The sequence below is a fragment of the Arachis hypogaea genome, chromosome 3 (genome assembly GCF_003086295.3).
Source record: "Arachis hypogaea cultivar Tifrunner chromosome 3, arahy.Tifrunner.gnm2.J5K5, whole genome shotgun sequence".
NCBI classification, from domain to species: domain Eukaryota; kingdom Viridiplantae; phylum Streptophyta; class Magnoliopsida; order Fabales; family Fabaceae; genus Arachis; species Arachis hypogaea.
The window spans coordinates 117,087,823-117,099,597 of record NC_092038.1 but is presented as its reverse complement, the minus strand read 5'-3'; the positions used below and the strand labels follow the sequence as shown (position 1 = coordinate 117,099,597).

At 31.4% G+C, this 11,775-nt stretch overlaps 1 long non-coding RNA gene across 5 annotated transcripts; it reads left to right on the top strand.

Annotated features, from left to right (window-relative positions):
- Positions 1–7,597: 7,597 nt before the first annotated feature.
- Positions 7,598–11,518, top strand: LOC112791014 (uncharacterized). Of its 5 annotated transcripts, XR_011880150.1 has the most exons (9): positions 7,622–7,911; positions 8,000–8,171; positions 8,360–8,435; positions 8,644–8,723; positions 9,319–9,365; positions 9,583–9,673; positions 9,800–9,984; positions 10,155–10,306; positions 10,568–10,958. It is a non-coding gene; the product is annotated as an uncharacterized lncRNA (long non-coding RNA). The 5 variants fall into 5 exon arrangements; XR_011880151.1 differs by lacking the exons at positions 8,644–8,723; positions 10,568–10,958 and adding an exon at positions 11,297–11,518 and having other exon boundaries at positions 7,598–7,911; XR_011880147.1 differs by lacking the exon at positions 8,644–8,723 and having other exon boundaries at positions 7,598–7,911.
- Positions 11,519–11,775: the final 257 nt, after the last annotated feature.

Below are 11,775 nucleotides of genomic sequence, written 5' to 3'. Positions count from 1 at the left end.
TATTTTGTTTTTTTTTTTTGTTTTTAGGGATCTTATTGCAAATTTGTTCCATTGAAACTCATTTCAAATCTTTTGCACAAAAAAGTTGTATTCATGGTTGATGCTAGGCCTGTGGGTTATGAGATGAATCGATCTGTGTATATTGTTCAACAGATTTGGGATGATGCCTCCATTATTAATGTTTTTTAGACTGCTGCTGAGATGAATGATCGTAAGGTTTGGTTGTATAGTTTTTATAATTTGTCCGATTATTAGTATTTAAAAATATCAATAACTAAGAGGATTTCAATTTTTTTTCAGATTCATGTTTTGGTTGATTCTATGCCTGAAGTTGAAGATGCTTTCAGCCAATGTGGAAGTGATCATGAGGCTGTGGAGGATCTAGATGCATTTTAGTTTAATACATTAAGATACTACTTTAAGTTGTTGTTGTGGTGGATCTTCATGCTTTTTAATTTAATATCTTCAGATAGTAATTTATATTATTGTTTGATCTGTAATACAATGTTAGTTTCTTCTGAATTCTAATGTGGATATAACTATGATATTTATATATTTAATCAAATTCCTTTTTTAATTACAACAAAAGATATGTGTTTATTTTTCCAGTTTCAACTCAACTCGTGCAGTAATTAATCAATTATTAATCAGTATTAAAAAAATAATAATTGTGGAAAAAAATATATATACCGGTTAATAAAATGGTTTTCATTACCATTTTTAAATGTATGTATTCAACCTAAGGTTAAATTTATTTGTTATTAAAAAATATATCTCTCTTTAGTTTTTTTTATTTATTTAATCAAATCCCTTTTTAATTACAAAAAAAATATGCGTTTATTTTACCTGTTTCAAATAAACCCATGCAATAATTAATTAATTATTAATCAATATTAAAAAATAAATTGATAATTGGAAAAAAATATACATAGTAAATGATTTTCATTACTATTTTTAAATGTATTCAAGTTAAGATTAAATTTAATTCTTATTAAAAAAATATATATCTCACAAGTTTTTTTAATTCCCTTTTTTGGCAAAAAAATGTCAATTCAACGTTTCCACACTCCCAGTAACACATAAGTCATCTTGTTCCTCTTCTTCATTCTGTTCATTTACGGGTCCTTTCCTCTCTTTTTCTTTCTCACTTTGAAACCCGAATTCGTTTTTGTCAGATCAACGATCACTCCCTCGGACAAGTCCTCTCCAGAATCAGAAAGCCAAGTACCCAGACCTGAGAATCGTTATGTTGAGATCATTGATTTTGTTTTCTGGGTGTGTGATTCAATGAGATTTGCGATGGATGATGTTTATGAGTCAGGCGTCTTCTGTCTCTTCCAATTATCCCAAAAACAGGTTTTTATACTTGTCACAAGGCTTGAAGCACGTTACCTAACATTTCTCATGGGTTATTATTTTCCAAACTGATTAGTCGGTTTCCCGCAGAATCTAACGTTTATCATGGGTTCTCCTAAAATGAACAAAATTTTCTCCTTTGGAAAGGTGAGGCTTCTTCTTCTGTTGCTGATGGGTTTGCCAAAGGCCTTATAAGTCTTATTGTATCTCCTATTTGAAGTCTGGATTCTGTGGCTATGGTTCTCACTGCCGTTTCAATCATCCGCATGACGGTTGCGGCGGTAAAATTTTTTGTTCGTTTCATTTTTAGGTTTGGAGAGGATTTTTTTCTTCTATTATTTTTGTGCTTGATGTCATTAATTGTTCATGGTTGTACTTTTGATCTGTTACTTAATTTTGTACATCCTCTAATTCAGTGCTACTTTGGTTTCATTTTGTACCTTTAATTGATCCATTTTGATAGAATATTTTTGCTGTTCTTCATCTGAGTTAATCTTCTTGGTTTGTTATTGTCGTCTTCTTGATTTCATGATTGGGCACAAGACTTGATTATCAATTTTCACTTTCAATAATGAAGTCTATGTTTCTGATTGGCAATAAGTTGACATTTCTTCTATTTCAGCACTCATACTTATTGGGAATAGTATTATTATATAGTCAAAGTTAGGATCAATCAGTAGGTATGGTTTCTTTATAGATTTATAGATACATAGATAGATAGATCTATATAGATTCATAGATGGGTTGATATGACATATCTATATTATATAGAGGTATGACTATATCTAATTTAATTACCTATGGACACATTGAATGTCATATGTCAATCAATCAATCAATCTAGCCAAGGAGTCTAAGAGAAACGTATTCTACAAGCTTTGCCTTACAAACCTGCTCATTCCTCTGGTATAAGTAGTAATGAGGTAATGGAGTATTGTAGAGATTTTTCAAGAGCTATCAGTTGTTCCTTAGTTGTCTTTTTTCCCTTGCATTCCTTTATGTTGAGATAAATCTCAGATCCCACACATTTTTCTGTTGCCAATATTTTGTTCTTTAATTTGTTTTTTTCTTTCATATTCTTTCATGTTTACTATTTATTTTTCAATAAGATGAATCTTAGTATTGATCCTCTTCAAAAAATCTCTCCATGGAAGGAAAGTTGGAGTATTGAGGCTAAGATCTTGACCATTTGGGAAGATGTTTTCATTGTTAATGAAAATATTTAGAAACTCTTACATGTAATATTGATGGATAAGCAAGTGAGTGAGTGAGTGAGTGAGTGTGTGTGTGTGTGTGTGTGTGTGTGTGTGTGTGTGTTATCAAAAACTCAGCTTTTTACTTAACGAAATTGTGTATTTTAAAATTCTGATTGTGATCAATTTTAGCATGTAATATTTCTTGGTATGATATTTAGAAATGGTCAGATTATTTTTTCCTCTTTTTTAATTTCCAGCACCACAAGGTCCAAGCAACTGTTGAGGATGATTTGATCACAACTTTTGTTCATCAATTAAAAGAAGGACATGTATGCATTATTTCCGACTTCAAAGTGATGCCTAATGGTGGATTGGTTAGGGTTATAAGACATCGGTTCCGCATCCTTTTCAAGTGTAGTACCTCTGTTGTTGCAGCTGCAAATACAGTCATACCTAATCCTGGTTTAAATTTAACCTCTATAGACGAGATTCTTCAGAAGCGAACTGATTATGAGTACTTAATAGGTAAGTTTCGCTTTTTCAAAATTCACCCCGAATAAAGGTGTTTTAAAGTAAGATTAATAACAGCTCAATGAAATGTCTTGTGGTATTGTATCCCGCAGTTTAATCTTTTCTGCTATAATTTCTCTAAACAGATTTTGTTGGGTTGCTGTGCGGATTGAAAAGGAAAATGGATGTTGAGTGTAATGGAAAGATATTGAAAGTTATTGTCCTTGACTTGTTTGCTGATGGGTATCCTTTGCCTTTCTCCTTTTCATTCTATTTTTAAATTATGTTATGCCTGTTTTTTCATTTTTTTTATTGCTCTTGAATTCTTCTATTGTTGTATCTCATTTATTATAATGGTTACCCAGGAAGAAAATACCCTGCAATCTTGTTGGTGACTGTTCTACTCTTATAGACATCAATAGTTTGCAAAAGTTTCAGAGACCACCAGTTCTTATTTTGCAATCTTTCAAGATCAAAATCAATGGAGGTGAAAAGTTGTCCATGTTGGACACATGTCTAAGTTTGATTTGTTTATATATTTTTGTTTATCAAATAATTGTTTCTTTATGAATTAATTTCTTCTTATTGTGTTTTGTGATTTGTAGATAAAGTTAGCCTTCAAAATGTGATCAATGTTTCTCGGGTTTCAATCAACCCTGATATGCAGGAAACTGTGAATTTTCTCAATGAGTTAGTTCGATTCAATTTTTCTCAAATTTTGTCCCAGTGAACTGAAAATTTCTGCCTTTCTCTACATCCCTCACTTGCTCACTCTCTCTCTCTATTGCTCAGTTGCTTATTCTCTCTCTATCTATTGCTCAGTCACTCACAATCTTTCTTTCTCTCTCTCTCTCTCTCTCTCTCTAGCTGTTTTCCTGAAATTCTTTTACTCTAATATTAATTTCTTTTTTATAGATACCGTATCGTAAGCCACCATTTCAGTAGACTGCGTACTAATGAGATTGGGGATTTAGTTTCTGTAATTGATAATAAATCTTTTGACTGAAAACTAATACGGACTATTGCTAATCTTAAGGGAAACAATGAGGTATGTACTATTAGGTTTTTAACATGTTTTAGTGCTATGTAAGAAGTACTCATGTTCATTGATTTTTTCATATTGTAGACATGCTTTGTCCATTCAATTCATAAAATTTTTGTTTTAATAGGATGGACAATTCTTTGTGGTTGGAAAAATTAAAGAGATTGTTGAAGATCCAGAGTGGTGGGTCTTTTCTTGTGTTTGTGGTCATACAATTGTAGGTGATGATAATGTGTTTCATTGTCAACTGTGTGGCAGAGAAGTCCAGCATTTTATGATCAGGTAAATGCACGTTAGGATTTAAAAATTTTCTTTCATCTGTTCTGATTCAATAATATAAGTAAGCTTCACATATCAGCTTCTTTTGAGACTGACAAATAGATTAATCTTATATTTACTTTCTTGGTTATAGTTACAGGATTAAGATACTTGTTGAAGATGGGACTTCTTGTGGAATGTTTGTGTTGTTAGACAGTGCAGCCACTAAGTTATTAGGAGAACCTATTCTGATGTGTTTTTGTTGTTAGAAGATGAACAGGAGGTATGATTACTTCTCTTAAATTTTATTTCTGTATACTGTATCAATAACTATTTTTTGTTCCTCAATTTTGTCCATTAATTAGTGATCACTTTTCAATTTCTATGACAGAAAATTAAGCACCAATACTGTCCACAATTTTTTCATCACCTCATTGGGAAAGAGATTGTTTTCAAAGTTCAAGCAAAGAGGATTAACACTCGCGGTTATTGCGGTACCTTTAAAATCATCAATGTGATTAGTGATGCATGTTTTTTCAACAAACTTGAGGCTGATCAGTTTATCAATGTTAGTACTCTTTCTTTATGTTATATATTCATTATTTAATGAATTGGAGGAATCATTTTTTGGATATAGTTTGTTGATCCCCACTTTCTAATTCTTTGGCTGTTGTTTTGAATGGTTTCCTTTACATGCCAATATGATTTTTACTCATACTTTACAAAGTTTGCTGCGTTTTGTAATCCATGCTTTGCTTCCAAATTTTAAGGATGTTAGTTCTGATTCGGCCTTTAGCCCAATAGTTGAAGACTTCTCTCAGTGTGGACAGTTTAGAAGTTATGACAACCAACTCATATCTGGTGTTCCAATACAACTACATAGCATTAAAGAGATGCTTGCTGACATTCTTTGTGTTAAAATATATTCTTCTGCATCAAGAAATGTTAGTATTTATGTTTATGTTCTCAACCGTTTGAACTGTGTCTCAGCATGTGTTGTATGATAAAACATGTATCATAATATACCAATTACTGTTTCTCTACAGGATCAGATTTGTTTTTTGATCGGTGAAATTATTGATGTGCTGAAACATCAGAAGTGGTGGTACTATTGTTGTTTGTGTAATGTACCTGTTTCTCATGTTGGGAATTTATTTTATTGTTATCTATGTAAAGTTGAGTGTTTTGATGTTATAAGAAGGTATCTATTTTATCTCTTGGATTTGTTGGTACCAATTTTTCTTTTTGCTTTATTGCATCTTCTACAGCTGTCTCTCAGTGTATATTTTGCTTTTGTTTACATTATTTAGGTATCGCATCAAAATTATTGTTTCCCATTCAAATGGGAGCAATATTTTCATACTTGAGGATGATGAAGTGATGCAAATACTGAAAAAGAGTTGCTCAGAATTTTTGATGGACGAAGGAAATTCCTCCCAAGTAATCATTTTGTTTTCAATTTAATTTAATTGTCCTTGTTTTCAGTGTAGTGTTTATGGTTCAGGTATGTGAATTTTGCTAATGTACCTATTCTTTTTTTTTCTTAGTCAACGGATGATTACACTGTTCCGAATAGCATGATTTCTCAGTTGATGAACAAGAAAATTATCTTCATAGTGGATCCTAGACCCATTGGATATGATTTGAATAAATCTCTTCATGTTGTTCGTGCAATATGTGATGATATTGATATTGTGAGGTTTTTGGAGGACTCCACCCATGATAATCAACAGCAGGTGGTACCATTATTATGTAAATCTGATGTTGCGTTAGTCCACTCTATTTTTTATCAAGTTAACCTCAATTGGCTATATTGTTTAAGTGTTTTTTCATGGGTGATGTATTAAGTGTTACTGATGTTATTCCTCTCTTGTTCCATTTAGAAATTTTTTCTGGATCCTTTTGTTCCTCATTTTCCTTTTGAATTTAAGAATCTAGTTGAATTTCACTCCAATGCAACCATTCAATGTTCGTCAAGCTCAGGTGCTCCAGTGCATGATGCTTCACCGATTTCTGTTCTGAACTGAAATTGTTGGGTATTTTTTGATCTAATGGACTTTGATTCTTTATCTGTTAGTAAACTATGTTTACACTAATATGTATATGCATACATGGATATCGGTTAGCTTTGGTTTCTTTATTTGTTTAATATTTCTGTTATTAGTTTCCAAATTTTTATCATACCTGATTTCTTTATCATCTCAATTTGTTTTATTTTATTTTTTTTGCTTCTGCGTTCCTTGTTCTTATATTTTGCTGTGTTCTCTGTAGACTTTTAACCATAATTTTCATGCAAGAATCTCCTCCTCACAAGGTTCCAATTTAGTTGGCAATCATAAGCCTCTCATTATTAGAGAGGAGCTTCGGAGGGCCTTTGGACATTGTGAAAATACTAACGACACTATTGAAAGGATGGATGAGTGTAGTGGCTAATCATTTGTTACATTACAATTAATATTTATATAGATATCTATAATATCATTGCAAGACTCTGAAGAATTGTTAGAATTTTGCTTAGTTGTGTTAAGTACTTGGGAAATTGGTAAAGTATGTTGTCAACGGATCTATTTTGGTATGTAATTATCAACTCATTCTTTGGCGTTGTGATCTTTATAAAACGTATTGCTCTCTTTCTTATGCTTAAATTTGTATGTATGGTTATTATATATAGATGTGGGCTTTGTTTGGTAAATATATATATATATATATATATATATATATATATATATATATATATATATATATATATATATATATGTATGTATGTGTGTGTGTTTTGTTACAAGTTATTAAAATGTATGCAATAATTTAAATAATGAACTCCAAAATCATTTAAAAAATGTATTTTTTTTAAATTGTGTTATAATTTTATATTTAGATTTAGATATCTCATATAAAAAGATATTTTTCTGTCAAATTGGTTAAAGGTATTTTTTATTTATTTATCATGTGAAAATATATATTTCAAAAAAATTTAAAAAAACATAAATTTGAATTTCTCAAAAAAAAATCTAATGAATTTTTTAGTAACTTTACTTTTATTATTAGAAATTTATCAACTCCACTAAAAAATAAATAAAAATATATTATTCATCCTTTTTTTTTTCGATTTAGTCATCCAATACTCAAATACTTAGTTGCATTTATTAATTTATTTATTGATATATCTAACAAAGTTATCTATCTTAATACTTTAATAGTGTAGAGTTAGATATTTTTTGGTAAAAAAAAGGTTAAAAATTTCTAGGATACTGTGGACCGCAGGGTGGAGTTAGAATGAATCTGATTGGGGAACAGGGGTGTTTCATCAGGAAGACATCATGTCTTCCTCCCTACTTTCTTTTTCGTCAATCTGATTCTGATTCAAAGCCTTCTCAGTCAGATATCTCTTCTCCCTCTCTCTAGAATTGCGGGCAAGTTTGACTCCGATCGGAAGAGGAAGAAGTCTCTGGTGGTGGTGGGGAGCATAAGGAGAAGCACAAGCCGGATTTGAACAAGACAAAGAAGATGTCGTACTGTGGCAATAGCCACGGTGGTGATGGAGCTGAGGTTAGGGTTTCGCACATATTGGTGAAGCACCAAGGTTCATCACTACTTTCCTTTTTGTGAAGCTGATTCTGATTCAGATCCCTCTCAGTGACACATCTCTTCTCACTCTCTGTGGAATTCCGACGAAGATAGATTCGGATCGGAAGAGAACGAAATCTCTGGTGGTGCTGGTGGAGCAAAAGGAGAAGCATAACCAACATTTGGAGCAGACGAACAAGATGTCGTGCTGTCGCAGCAGTGACGGTCGTGATGGAGATGAGGTTATGTATCACAAAAATATCTATTTACTGAGTAGAAGAAGTTAAAAAATGTTGTTAAGGTTTCCTATTATGTTTAGATCTTTCTTGAGCAATTAGATATTATTATGAATTGTCGTTGTTCACTCTGCAATTTCTTATTTGTTGGGAACTTATCACGATAAATAGGTCACTCCCAATTTATTTTGCAGAATACTTCAAATACTGCTAGAGGATGGGAAGCATCTTGATAAATTTCATTGTTAAAGGGGGTTTTCCTTTGCACTGGTATGTGATTAATTGAGATTTTTGTTGGAACTATTCCAAAATTCCAAAGGGTATTGTGTTTCAATTTGGATCGCTTCATTTGTTACTTTGTTACCTTTTGGATTGATGTGTTTTTTTTTTTACTTCTGGTTGTGAGTTAATTGTGTGTATTGAGAATCAGTTTTATGCTTATTAATTATTGTGATGAGATACTGGTTTATGAATTCAGGGAGTCAAGTAGAGGATATGGGAACTTAAGCTGCTGGATATAACAGAGTAGTCGAAGAGAATGGGAAATTATTTATCATGGTTCAGGATCTGAAAGGATGAATTTTTAATTGTTTATTTAATTAATGGGCATTTCCTCTTTATATATTATTGACCAAAGTGGTGGTACTTATTAGTGGTATTGGCTATTGTTAAAAATCATTATTGTTGTTTTCAATCTTTCTTGTTTCTTTATTTTTTTAAAAAAAGTAATTTGTTCAATGGACTTAGTTGAGTTAAAAATCAGCATTTTTTCAATACACTTGAGTACAATTAGTTCTGATATTAAAAAATGTTCAATGGAGTTAGAGAATGTTCTGAACTTCTCCAACAACCCAAGAAGGGTAATTAATTTTTAAATTGATCAATTTGGTTTATATTTCAAGTTTGGTGAATATGGTTTATCCAAGTGTTGTCCATTCCAGATTTGGGCATTCCCTTGGTGTGTAGTGGCTTGCTGGTTAATCCATTGAAATGCTTAAAACATTTCAAGAATCAATTAAATTTTTCATTGATTTACTCTTATAAGCGAACAATAATTAACCACCTTATTATGTATTATGGAGTGGTTGGGTGCTTACTGCTTATGATTACTTAATCAATATTTATTTTTAAATGATCTTGTCATTTTTTATAGGACATCTGTACGATGTTGGCCATGGGGTTTCAGTCACTTATTCAAAAGTGAGTCTCTTCCCCAAGTTACCAATCGTTCTCACTGAAACTCTTACTTTTGTCATGTTTGTATTTTCTAGAATACAATAGACTAATTTAGAGATCTCTATTTTTATGTTTTCGAAATCCTTAAAAAACTTATTTGTACTTCATGTGGTTTTCTTTATTTTATTTCACAATCATTATTCATTATTCACTCAATATGTTATATATTTTGTACTTCCAGGTGACAGGAACAAATGTCAGTCGATATGGTAGATTATGTTGTCAATGAACATCACATTAATGTTGATTCTGAGATGATAAAAGGAGTGCAGGTATGCCAAATGCCAATATTTATAATGACCATTTCTTGTTTTATTAAGTGTCTTTGAATTCATACAATTTACAATTCATACTGTTTTGTCAACCTCCATCTGGAAACCCTAACCCATCGAGCTAAGCCGAGAGATGCCGGCGATGCTGAGAGACTGAGATCTCTGTTGCGGGCTTCACATGCTCACGAAGAGCGTTATCCCAGTGGCTTGCTTCAAGGCAACTAAAGAATCACATCCCACTTCCTCGGCAACGGCGGTTGCAGCTACAAATGTCCAATCATCATCTTTTCAAGCATCTTCGTTTTCGATTGGTAATGGCTCCGTATCCCTCAAATTCAAACCGTGTCTTCTTCCATCTTTTTATTCAATATTATGCCTATCATCTATTTCTTGATCTCTCTCTTTGATATAACTACCTGTGCGATTCGGATTCATGGAAAAGGATCATGGGAACAAATTTTTTTTTTGTCTGATTTGTCAGATTCATTTAAAGATCGGTGGTAGTTCTCAAGAGGAAATCAGCCTAGGGTTCATGTCGCTCTGCCTCTCTCTTATCTTGGGAAACAACAAGTTAGGTGGGAATTTTTACGGCAGTCCTGTACTTTCTCTGTCCCTTTCCATCATTTGATGTAGGTATGTAGTGGTTATGACTTGTTTCAGATTCTTTAATATTTGTTTACTTTGATACTCAAGTTTCCTTCCAATTAGCAGGATTTGTTTTTGCCCCTGTTTGGGCGTTCTTTTCTGATTCTGTTTTGTAAATTGGGTTTTTTGTTTTGATATAAGATGTTGTGTTCTAGTAACATTAATTGTTTTTGGTCCTGTTTATCCATTCCCTTGTGATTTCCTTCTGAAAATTAGGTGGTTTTGTTTGTATTGCTGCTTGTGTGATAGGTTTAACAAATGAACTATGCTTAGTGTCAACTCATTCAGAAAATCTCTTCTCTAATCTCACCCCTGGAATGGATGTTGGAAGATAACACTCAAAATCATCAGAATGTGATTTTTAATTGATCATAGGGAGGAGAATGAATAACATGCTTTTCTTCAGCTTCTGATAATGGATAAAGAAGTTATTATTATAGCTATTTTGATAGTTTTGTTGAATAAGTTTGTATAGCAAAATTTTAGTCATTTGAATTTTCTACTAACTGTTCAATGAATAAATTTAATCATGCTGGTTCAGATGCTTTTTGAACTTGGCTTAAATTAAAAGTTTTATATGATGTTGACTAGAAACATAAATTGAGTTTACTAATTCACATGTGTGGAGTTTTAATGTTGATATTTCCTTATCTTATTTGTTATCAGTTTTAATGTGTTCTTTGTGGCTTTTATTTCTATGTGAAAATTCTAAAATATCTTCAATTTCCTAACTGATTTAAGGTGCTAGAAATGACATGCTCTAAAGTTTCTCAAATAAATTTCTACTCATAAGAAGGTCCCAAATTTCTATATAATTTATTCTTACTTTTGGTTAATGATTTGGACCCTTTTTTCCGGGTGTGAAAATTAAAAAATTGTGTTTGACTCTGTGTTCTTGCTTTTCTTTTGTTGTTTGTAGATTTTATTCCGAACTGAAAATGCTGCAATAATTACAATACACTTTTTTTTTGTTTGTAGATTTTATTCCAAGCTGAAAATGCTGCAATAATTACAATAACACAAAGTGTAGTATTTGTGAGTTCAAATCAGTTTAACAAAAAATTTGCGGCTTTGATTAGTCACTTGAATTGGATATTGCCTAATTAGTTTAGCAAAAACTTTGTGGCTTTGATATCACCATTATTATAACTATATATTTTCTTTAGACTTAATTATAATTTTACTTCTCATAAGATTCAATTTATTTATAAAATTATTTTTTCGAAAGATGAATATTTTAAGTTTTCAAGTGTCATCTTAATTTGATAGAAATTTTTAGATTTCATTTTGTAGTTGAAGATAATTGTTTTATTTAATATTTAATTTTTTTTTCTTGGTTTGTGGGTTAATTAAAAACTTTATTCTACAATACATATAAACAATTAATATCTACACAAAGTTTACTTTTTTTATGTTATCAAAAGTTATTCATCGGGTCCATATAAGAAAAAAGGAAA